An 11695-nucleotide genomic window follows, 5' to 3' on the forward strand; every position below is an offset into this window, starting at 1 on the left:
GAAATGTGCTAATTCAGGTTCAGACTGAAAGTCACTAAACTGTATTTTGAATGGAAGCCAGTTGTTGGAGTATTTGGATCCAAAGATGTGAGGTCCACTACTCTTCCAAGCTTACAGAAAGCTGAGTTCAGTTCTGCTTCCTAGGGTGAACTGTTATCGATGTAGTACAGCTCTGTGAGTTCTCATGGAGGTGATGTGTAGGACATAAAGCATGGTGTGACAAAACTGTTCAGATGTTGAGCCCTCTTCAGGGAGGAAGAGAGGAGGATGTATCTTGGATCTTCATCCATGAGTGTGCTGGCAAGCTGAAGGTACTGATTTGGAGAAATCTCCGGGAACTTGCTAACAAATTTTAAATTGACAAGCAGGTATTCTTTATTGCAGCGCCAAGAGACACAGGGGATAGGTCCTCCTAGTGTGTCTCTCCAAATTGCTAAACAAACCATCCTTATATAGTCACTAAGCATGCATATTCGTTATGTACATACATGCATATTCATGAGGCTACTTATGTATTACAACATTCTTCTAGAAAGTTTCCCCGCATGCATACAAAAATGCAGTGGTGGTCTTTGGGGGTTGTTTACTTCTTCCAACAATCTTCATCACTTCTGGCAGTCTTTGAAGCATGTGCTGTAGATAATGCTTACACTAGCTTAATTGGTTTGGTAACACTGCAGACATAATCATCTTGTCCTTCCACTTATCATTTAGCTTAGCTGCAGCCCATCCTGGACATCTGCTAGTTTCAGCTACTCTTTATCTACACGTCCTGTTTTTCTATCCTGCTTTTCTTACGCCTGCTTTTGTACTAAGGTCCTAAGGACCTAAAACTATGCCAGCTACAGTGGTTTATCTTATACAAGGATTCTCATTATGTTCTCTAGCTGCACTCTATTTTTTTTCTGTGAAACATGTACCTCAGTTATTTTCCATTGCTACTGTTACAAAACCATCAAACTTAACTTTACTTAGAACTGATTATGCTTATTTACAAAGGTTTGTATTTCATTTTGTGCCTCCTTGTCTCAGTACTTCACCTTCCAACCCAGTGCTTGCTCAAAAGAAATGACACATTTGCTTTATTTCTGTTCTAGTGCTTTTCAGATAGTGAACATTCAGTGCTCTGATGGCAAGCTTAGACACAGCTTTTTGCCTCTGCAGCCAAAACCACCGCAAGTGTGGTGCACAGTGTACTTGGAAAATTTAAGACTTCTTCTGCCCTTGAACTGGGAGCAGGAGGCCACTAAAGGTTGTTAAATTTGGTTTTAACTGCATTAAATAATATCGCATAGGACTGACTGTCACTGACTTAAGTGCTGGTCTGTGTAGTAGAGCAAGTAGAGCACTGCTGCAGATTAGATAGGGAGAAGGAAGTAAATGGTCTCTCACTGTTTGTCTCTCAACAAATGGCCTCTTTGTTGTAGCATAGTTGGGAACAGCTTACCATGTCCCTCTTAATGCACTTGTTTTCCATCTCCTAGAGCAGCTGAGGCTTGTTGTTGGTCTCTGTCTGGTAAGTGTGTAATTTCATGCTATGTTCTTGGCTCCTTCAGCTTCTGTCACAGTGTATGTGTTCAGGGAAATGGGTGCTGGCCCCAGAATTTCTGAGTGGAGCTGGAGGAGACAGTGCATGTACCTGAAATGATTTTTGCTTGAAGCCATCACTTGGCTGTGAAGTACTGCTTTGTAGCAGCTGAACATTCCTATAATCCTCCGAGCTTTTTCCCTTTCCTGCTAAGGGCTGGGTGCTAACTTTGTGCAGGCACGCAGGTGGGTTTTATATGTTCCCCTGTCTGCAGTGCTAGATACCATTGCTTGTTCCTTGACCCCGAACTGCATTTCAAGCTCTGTGCTGCTTTGTTTTCTTGCTGTGGAGTATTTGTGTGTCCATGTCTGAGGCACTCTGAGGATAGATAGGGCAAGTCTTTTTTCCACTAGTTTACTGCAACAGTTCTTACAGGTCTGGTCAACATCTTCCTTGCTTCAGTTTAAGGGGAATGTAAAGGGAGCAAGATACAGACTTCATGGCTAATCTCACTCATATCTGCATTGGAAATTTTGGAACTGGGAGAGATTGAACATCTGGGTTTTTTCAAGTGAATGTATTTTGAGTCAAAAAATGACAGAGAGAATAGCGTCCATAATGGGCCTGAAGGGGGAGGAGACATGGGAAGGTCCTAAAATTCAACTTTGTTCAGGTTTTGATGTGGCAAAATATGACCTTGAATAACCTTTTGAAGCAATAAGAGTGAGGGTACTGGCACCTATACAGTACCTTGGGTTTGAAATGCAGAAGATAATGAAACAGCTGGGGAAGGTGACTTTGTGCTTCCCTAAGGCTGGGACTAGCTGCAAGATGGAGCAGCAAAGATGGCTTGCTGGTGTGCTTTCTGTGTGTTTATTTTCTACTTGGGGGCTGTGAGGGAAGGGGCTGCTGGACTACTTCCCTCTGAACTTTCACCCTTCTGTATATTCACTTTTCTGATGTTGTAATTTACATAGAGCTCATCCCACCTTTTAGACAGTATAGTGGGAGGGGAAGCAAGCTAAAAACAAACAAAAAAAAAAACAACAAAAAACCAACAAAACACAAAAACCTCAGCAAACCCAAACAAATTCCAAGTGAAGCCATGCCATTTGAGCAGGGAGCCTTGTGGCATTCCAACTTTTATAGGTCTATCTTTGTGACTTGAAAACACTAAATGCTGAGTCTTAGGTGAGTGAGGAGCATAACAGATGTAAACATTTCCATGGGATTCATTAGACCTCTGCTGTGTGTATTGTCTTTTGGTTGAACAAATTATGAAGTGACTAATAAAATTAGTCAATATTCAATGACTTTAAACTGTGCCTTGTTGCTTTTTGCAAGTGCAGTGGGATAGGACTTACTGATTCTTAATGTTTGGGTGTGACAGATGATGTGAAATGACAGAATTTGAAAAATTTTCCAGGAAATTTTTGAAAACAGAGCAGACAATTACAGGACACTTGAGCAGTTTATGTGTGTCATGGTTTAAGCCCAGCTGGTAACTCAGAACCACGAAGCTGCTTGCTCCTTCCCCCCACTTCTTCCTCCCCCTGCTCCTGGAGGGATGGGAAGGAGAATCGAAAGAATGTAACTCCCACGGTTGAGATAAGAACAGTCCAGTAACTGAGGTATAACACAAAACCACTACTGCTACCACCAATATTAATAATGATAAGGGAAATAACAAAGGAAGAGAATACAACCACTCACCACCTGCCGACCAATACCCAGCCCAACCCGAGCAGTGATCTAGCCCTTCTGGATAACTGCTCTCAGTTTATATAGTGGGCATGACATGCTGTGGTGTGGAATACCCCTTTGGCTAGTTTGGGTCAGGTGTCCTGTCTCTGCTTCCTCCCAGCTTCCCCTCCTCCCTGGCAGAGCATGAGACTCAGAAAGTCCTTTGTCGGAGTAAACGTTACTTAGCAACAGCTAAAAATATTGGTGTTATCAGCGCTGTTCCCAGCCTGAAAGTCAAAACCACAGCGCTGCACCAGCTACTAAGGAGAAAAATGATTGCTACTGCTGAACCCAGGTGAATATGAACTGCCACCCTGAAGGAGAGCTGGTCCATCCCCAGCAGCAGTACTTGTTAGGTGGTAGAAGGGTGTGATGACATCTGAGTGGGATAAGTGTTTTCCCTTGGCCTCTGCAGCCTGCCCTTGGATCTGGTTACAATTCGCATGCTGCTTAATAAGCCCCATTCCATACTCCACATTCCTGTGACAAGGCCTGTTGTAACCTCGTTTGCCTGTCAGAGCAGTGCATGTGCCTGCTGAATGGTTCCTCCTTGTGTTTTCTTGTCACAGGCATGTTGTATTAGATAACTTTTCCTGTTTTCTAGCACATAACTGCACTTCTCTTTGCCAGGTACTATCTCCTCTGTATTGCCACATATCCTTCCTTATGGAAATTCTCTTCAGGGCAAGTAGTTACAGAACTCCAAAGCTGCAGCCAGATGTGCACTGTAATCAGACCTTTCTGTAGGCGAAACTCAATAGAAACTTGATTTATGTTTAAAGTTGTCTCATCTTGTATCATCTGGAAGTGTTAAGAACTAGGTGTCCTTTCCTGGGACTGCCTTGGTTTAATGGCATGAATGAGTACAGATTGCTGGGGAGCACTTTTAACCTTGCTGCTAAGACAAGTTGTCTATGCGTTCCCTGTTTTTAAATAGAAGAGCCTTCCAGATACTGGGGAATTCAGAAATGGCATCAGGAACTGCCAGTCTGCATGGCAGGAAGTTCAGTCGTCAGCCCTGGTTCTGGAGTAGGACAGGCTGCTGGGAACTTCTCTTGGTGTTCCTCATGGACCATCCTGGCAGCACATCGTATGTCCAGTAGTGGATCTGCAGTGCTGCACAGCAAAGCGCTCAGACCAGGGGTGCCGCAGAAAATATATGGACTCAGTCAGAGATCAATATGATCAGACAAAAGCCATTTATTACAAAGCCTTAACCCCTTAAATACTATTTCTTACATGCACTTACAGTGATTTGGCATATTATGATTGGATACACGTCTTGAAGACCCTTTGCAACTAGCATATAATTGGTTAAGCACAGGTGTGGGAACTTGACCTCAAAAGCTTGCCAACAGTCCACAGTTCTCATTAACTCAGTGAGTTCCAGCTTCTTCTTATCTTGCTTGCGTAAGCTTCCTCTGGCCTCTCAGGGCCTTGCTGTATCTTTCAGGATTTTCAGAGTTTATGTACCAATTATCCATTCTCCTGAGAGAACACTGCCTCCACATCTCCCCCTTTTTGTTTTATATATGTTTTGGATGACTCTACTTGAGCAGGGGATTTGGCCTAGATCATATCTCCAATATATGCCAACTACAGGCTGCTGGGCCTGCCCCTTTTTTCTCCTGTATGGCTCTCTGATAGCAGGGGAGGCCATCCTTCACATCAAGGTCTGGCATGGCATGTGTCCCCACCGCTCCACGCCTGCTGGGTTGCAGCCAACATCGGAGCTAAAGGTTCTTCTTGGTGGCAAACACAGAGGCCAACCCAGTCTTGCCCTTGATTGTGGTAGCAGGCATTTTGTCAGCCTCAGTCCTTGCACCTTGTTGTCAATGCAGAGTTTCACCTGCTTCATCCAGTAACAAGTCACTACTACAGCAAGGCACACACAAATTTACATTAGCAGAGTAACTATTACAGGGTGCAGCAGCATGTTGAAGATGCTGATGGCAGTGAGGGACTAGCCAAAGAAATTTCTTACCAGTGGAATTCTCCCACCCTCTTAATTTGTTCCATCATCTGCTTTATAACACTACCATTGTATTAAAATCTTTCTAGCTTTTGCCTTAGCATTTTCTAGCAGCTACTGCAAATTTCCAAACTCTAACATCTCTTTTACAAGTGACAAATCTATACAATACAAGGTGTAGTTTCTAATTGCTAATAAGCAACTAGCTGGTAAATACAGGTGATTTTATACACAAAATCACAGCCTCTAATAATAGCTACTTTACAAGCACACATATTCAGGATGTTACTTTTCAGTTGCCCCCAAGTGATGTTTTGCAGGTATTTGTTTTTTCTCTTCCTCTATCTCATTCTGCTTGGGGTATTCACGGTCAGCTCCTGTAGCTGAGGCATCAGATTTTTCCATTCGTCTGTCCAGCTCATGGCAAGGCCTGACAAACTTTGCAGGCAGTCATCACGGACCTGTAGGCAGGAGGACACAGATATACCCCCTCCCACATGTTATCAGTTCTTGAGAAGCAGACAGGTTAAACTGCACATTGTTAACTGTCGTGGAGTTTGCTGCATCAACTCTTCCCCCCCCTTTTTTTTTTTTTTTTATTCCTGCAAAAGTCGGCGTGCTCGGCAGCAGCTACATCCGCCTGCCTGCTTCAGCAGCAACTATAAATACCTGCTGGCAGCCGCACTTTTACATTAACTCTTTCACGCCCGAAATGTTAAACAGTTACCCATTAAAAACGTTTACATGAACCCAACAATACACAAAACACTGATTGCCCTCAACACACACACACATGTGGGATTCCACAAGCACACTCCACACAAGTACAATATTTGAAACACAAAAAGACAATTATTATTCCCACTACACAGTCCCATGTACAGAATGTGGCACAAGGACCCCGTGGAGACTAACAAAGAAACAGCTCCGAGAAGCATCATTGCAGGGCGAGGTGGCAGGCTCAACCTTAGCGGGTGTCCCTGCAGAGGCTCTGCCTCCCCCACAGCGCATGAGGCTTGGGCTTTTATACTGACCAAAATGCACACTCATTCCAACACAGGTGGCCAGCCTGTGCTGGAAGAAGTGGCCAGCAATATCTACAAAGGTCTCCAAAGGTTGATAGAAACCTGGACATATTCATTTTTACCAACTTCTGGTTCATAAGTATGACAGAGAGACTGTATTAAATGAGTCACAGTTTGCCCAATACCCCTGATAAGAACATATGTAAGACCTTCCCACCAGCGAAAACACACACAATACCCCTGTATCCCATGTTTGTCTCGCTGTAGATTCGGGTGGGTGGGTGGGGGGTGGTGGATGTTTTTGTTTGGTTTTTTTTTTGTTTGTTTGTTTGTTTTTTTTTTACTTTAACGTAAAATTGTTTGCTCTCTTCACTATAAGAAGGACTGAAAAACATCCATAAAACAGAAGTCCTAAGCTGACATTTCAATTAATTCAATCACTGACAAGGGGGGTTGTTCCGGGGTGGTGCTGGTTCTTTCCAGGGTTTCACCCATCGTGCTGGCACCCACCGCAGACCAGAATCTGTAATTATACACATATAACCTTGACCAGTTAGTTTTACTTCTGCAGGACCTTTCCAAATGCCGGTTTCCAAGTCCTTATACTGGACCCGAATACCCTGAGTTTTAGTCATATAACCTGAACCTAATGCCTGAGCATGTATTATGGCAGGGGGGTCATTAAAGTCTCCTGTCAATCGCAAAAAAAATCATAACATATACAGCTTTCTGTATCCTTGCTACTGGTGTACCTCCTTCTTCCCCTGTTTTTTTTGTTTTTTCCAACAGTTGTTTCAAAGTTTGATGTGTTCGTTCAATAATAGTTTGTCCTTTAGTACCCCCACGATCACCCTGACCTTGTTGTAGAAGGGGTTTAACAGCAGCGGTGAAGGCAGTAGCCATGTATCCAGCCTTTTCCTCTGCTGTGCCCACTTTAGAACATGCATCCATCATTTCTTGAAGAACAGCAGATTTTGGCAAAACCTGCAAAATACGCTTACAAGCTGGGTTAGCATTTTCCATAGCCAGAGACATAAGCATGGATTCTTTAGCATTAGATGCCAGATCAATATTCTTTTCGATAGCCTCTGTCAATCTGTCAATAAATTGCATATATGGCTCAGTAGGTCCCTGCTTTACTGATGTATATGAAGGATTAGGTTTTCCCGCTTCCGGCACAGCTTTCAGAGCAGCTAAAGCCAATTGCTGTGCTTGCTGTAAAACTTCAGTTTTCATACAAGCTTGTACTCCATCAGGGTGAAATTGTCCCTTTCCCAATAACATTTCAGATGAAACACCGTGCAAAGGGTGATGAGGATTACACTCTAAATTCTCATCTGCAGCCCTTGCAGCAAGCTCCTCAAACCCACTTTTAAAATGTAGGAGCTGTGAAGGAGTTAATAAAATTGCAGCCACTCTGAGACAATCATTTGGAGTAACATTACTAGAAAAGAAAGCAGATAACATTTGCTGTGTATATGAGGAAGACAACCCATACTGAGTAATTGCTCCCTTAATTTCTTTTGTAGCTTTCCAGTCCATAGGAGTCCAGACAGACTGTCCCTGAGAATTTATAATAACAGGGAATGCAGCGGGAACATCTATCGGTAAAATAGTACTGCCTATGATTGCATCCTGAAGGCAGCCTCGCCATCTCATGGCACTCGGATTGGCTTTATTAGATGTAGGAGTCCGTGGTAACGGCACATCACACGGACTGATCTTATCTGTTTTTTCTGTTTTTTCTGGGGCTTGCTCCCTCTCCTCCCCCAACTTGTCCAGGCGGTCCCGCAAGTCCTGCAATTGCTTATCTAAGGATTTTGTCCATTGTCCCAGTTCCACTCATTTTGCAGCTCCAGTGGGAGCAATGCAAGCGGTGGTGTATGTGGCGGAGGTGGGTATTTATTTGGAGTTACATTCTCCTCCTTAGGAGACTCCCACCCTGGCAAAAATTCTTGGAGATTAAGTTTAGGGGCAGTAGCAGCATGAAAAGGTTTAACATCAGTTTGTTTTGGTTGCTCAGTAGCCACTACTGGCTCCTTAGTATCAGCTGGAGCTACTGCCGATAAAGGCGTTGTCGACACAGGATAGGGGAAAGGCGCAGGGTCCTCAAACTTTCGTACTGTACTGCACGCCGGTTTTTGACTGGAATGTTTTATGCCTGAAACAGATGACACTACCATGGCTGTAGCACCGGGTGCTGAATCTAATGTAGGTACTGAGCCCTGCTTTTGTGAAGGCGAGTCAGAGAGAGCTGTAAAAACAGATTTTGACACCTGTTTCTCAGCCTTCATTGTGGCTAGAGTCCCTCTTAGTAGTAACCAGGGAGCAGCCTCCTTAAACCCACAAGTAACTTGATCCCACAGGCGTGCCCCAATTTTTTTCCAGGTCCCGAGATCAAAAGCTTCATTAACCCCCTTGATGAGCTCTTTTTCTTTACTCCAGAGCAACAATCTTTTTAACAGATTATTGTCATATCCTATCCCTCTCACTGAGAGGATATGCTGGAAGAGCTTAAGGATGACCATTTTTTCTTTACTTAATTGATTCCCCATCCTAACCCTCTTCCAGACCCCGTCGGCTGTTACCTTATTTGCACTGCGCAGTGTGTTCCGGGCTCACAAGGCTCCGTTCTGAGGCGTCTACCTCCCGATCCTGGTCCTGCCGGATCGAACCCAGCCGACGTGCCTGCGGCTCTGCGTTTTCCACTTTCTTCGGTGCCACGCGCTTTAATTCCTTCAGTTTCAATATGGAAAATATGGAGGGTCCCTGTTCGGGCACCAATTGCCGCAGAAAATATATGGACTCAGTCAGAGATCAATATGATCAGACAAAAGCCATTTATTACAAAGCCTTAACCCCTTAAATACTATTTCTTACATGCACTTACAGTGATTTGGCATCTTATGATTGGATACATGTCTTGAAGACCCTTTGCAACTAGCATATAATTGGTTAAGCACAGGTGTGGGAACTTGACCTTAAAAGCTTGCCAACAGTCCACAGTTCTCATTAACTCAGTGAATTCCAGCTTCTTCTTATCTTGCTTGCTTAAGCTTCCTCAGGCCTCTCATGGCCTTGCTGTATCTTTCAAGATTATTCAGAGTTTATGTACCAATTTTCCATTCTCCTGAGAGAACACTGCCTCCACACAGGGGAAAGGCTATAGCTGATTAAAGGAAACACGTGATAGAACTGGAAGTGTTTGGCGCAGTAATTATTGGAAAGTATGTCTGGACTATAGTGCTGAGTTGAGACCAGGAACTGGTGCAGCAAGAAAGAATTGTGATGATGACAGGATGCAGCATGTTGGTCGGCGGGTGGTGAGCGGTTGTATTCTTTTCCCTTCTTATTTCCCTTATCATTATTATTCATGGTGATTCAGAGAAAACTCCAGGAACAGACTTGCCAGCAGAGTTTCAAGTTGACAAGCAGGTATTCTTTATTGCGGCGCCGGGAGACACAGGGGATAGCTCCTCCTAACGTGTGTCCCCGAATTGCTACACAGGTCATCCTTATATGGTCACTGAGCATATTACATCATTTTCCAAAAAGTTTCCAGCATGCATACAAAAAATGTGGTGGTCCTTAAGGGTCGTTTACTTTTCCCCAACAAGCTTACAGACATAGCAATCATCCTGGCCTTCTACTTATCAGTTAGTTTAACTGCTCTCATCCTGGACATCTGCTAGTCTGGGATACTCCCCATCCCAGGTCCTGTCCTTCTATTCTGCTTTTCTCACACCTTTTGTATTGAGGCCCTGAGGCCCTGAAACTACGTCAACTACTTTCAAGTACCGCGGTTATTTTCCATTACAAAGCCATCAAACTTAACATTACTTAGAACTGATTACATTTTGTACTTTTGTGCCTCCTTGTCTCAAATCCCCCCTTTTTTTCTGTCCTTTTGCAAATTCTTTTGCAACATTTTATACTACCATTACCATCTAGAGTCTTTCTGAAATAGTTTCCTGTTTCTACTTGATGCTTGATTTCATTTCTTTTCCAATCTTCATAACTTATCATAGATAGTTTACAATACCAGAAAATTGTATCATAGCACAAGTAATCAATATTAAAACAATTAATATTAATATTCCTGCAACCAGTTGCCTTAACCAGGAGAGATTAGGTAACCATGAGGTTAACTTTTTCCATATCTCTTCAAACCCCCAGGAGGTATCAGCCTTGGCCATTTCATGAAATATCTTTGTTTGTTTCCAAATTTCCTCCAGATCCGTTTCAATCCTTCCACTTTGATCTATATAGGAACAGCAACTTTCATTGATTATGGAACAGACCCCTCCTTGTGAAGCCAATAACATGTCTAGGGCCATTTGGTTCTGCAATAACATTTTAGATAGGCTAGTTATCTATTCTTGTTCAGCTTGGGTTATATCAATGGTCCTCTTTTCTATTTCCTCTTAGTTGCTGAGATATTTACAACTGCCTTCTTTAATTCACTTACTCCCAAAGATGGAATTAGCCATCTCACAAAACTATGAAATGCAGTGTTTCATTCAGCGATGGGGTTAAACCCTCAATCCATTTAGCAAAACTTCTAACCCAGGTTCCAGGAGGATGCATGTCAATAATAGTAAGATTTGGTATCACAACACCTAAAGTGCATGCCCCCTTCCAGCTGGGGGGTACGGTCTTGTAAGTATTTTTCCCACATAAAAAGTACCATTTTTTCCCTTCAGGAACGGGCTACCACTGAACTACGATACCATCTATATTAATAGTGTGATTGCAATTTGAATAGTGACTTACACCTGTGGCATTTAAACAAGCCTCATACTCTGGTTCCTGGTGTAACACATCTTTGTACACAGGTATAATATCCTTTACCTCGATTAGGATTCACTATTCCAAATCTTAAATTTGTCTCCATGAGATAGTGTTGGAAATTGGAACGCTAATTAATGGAAGGCCCTGATCTTCTCCTGATTTAGGCAACTGTGCACACACCCAACAGTCACTACAATTAACAACTTTAGTAACATTCTGCATTAATTTCAGGTAAGTATTGGTCCCAAGCTGGTATATCAGTTATCACGTAAATCCAAATTACGACTGATACAATTTCATATGTGAAGGTCCTGAAGGTTTGATCTGCCATGTCTTCTCTGGTTCTGGTGCTGTCTTCATTTTTGAAGAAGGGTTGTTCCTTTATCTTCACTGCTGTAAAGGTGGTCAATATTATCTGGTACAGTCCGCTCCACTTCTCCTGTAGAGGTTTCTCCTAAAAAATTCTTAACATAAACCCAGTCTCTGGATCTAAAAGGGTGAGTCGGATAATCCATGGCTCTCGCTCTTGTCCCCAGTATTCTCTTATTTCTTCTAACTGCTTTCCCAGATTGATCAGAAACTCAGGAGATAACCTTCTCCCACTTCCAGAAGACTTTCTCCTTTAAACTGGGACTG

General features: G+C 43.1%; 1 long non-coding RNA gene across 1 annotated transcript; it reads right to left on the reverse strand.

The window, feature by feature from the left end:
- Positions 1–350: 350 nt before the first annotated feature.
- On the reverse strand, positions 351–10637 carry LOC133283330 (uncharacterized). The gene is made up of 2 exons (XR_009747784.1): positions 10132–10637; positions 351–1019 (listed from the first exon to the last, which is right to left on the reverse strand). It is a non-coding gene; the product is annotated as an uncharacterized LOC133283330 (long non-coding RNA).
- Positions 10638–11695: the final 1058 nt, after the last annotated feature.

The sequence above is a fragment of the Pezoporus flaviventris genome, unplaced genomic scaffold (genome assembly GCF_033815535.1).
Source record: "Pezoporus flaviventris isolate CSIRO_AGI_PZ_B2104156 unplaced genomic scaffold, CSIRO_AGI_Pfla_v1 ptg000164l, whole genome shotgun sequence".
Taxonomy (NCBI): Eukaryota; Metazoa; Chordata; class Aves; order Psittaciformes; family Psittacidae; genus Pezoporus; species Pezoporus flaviventris.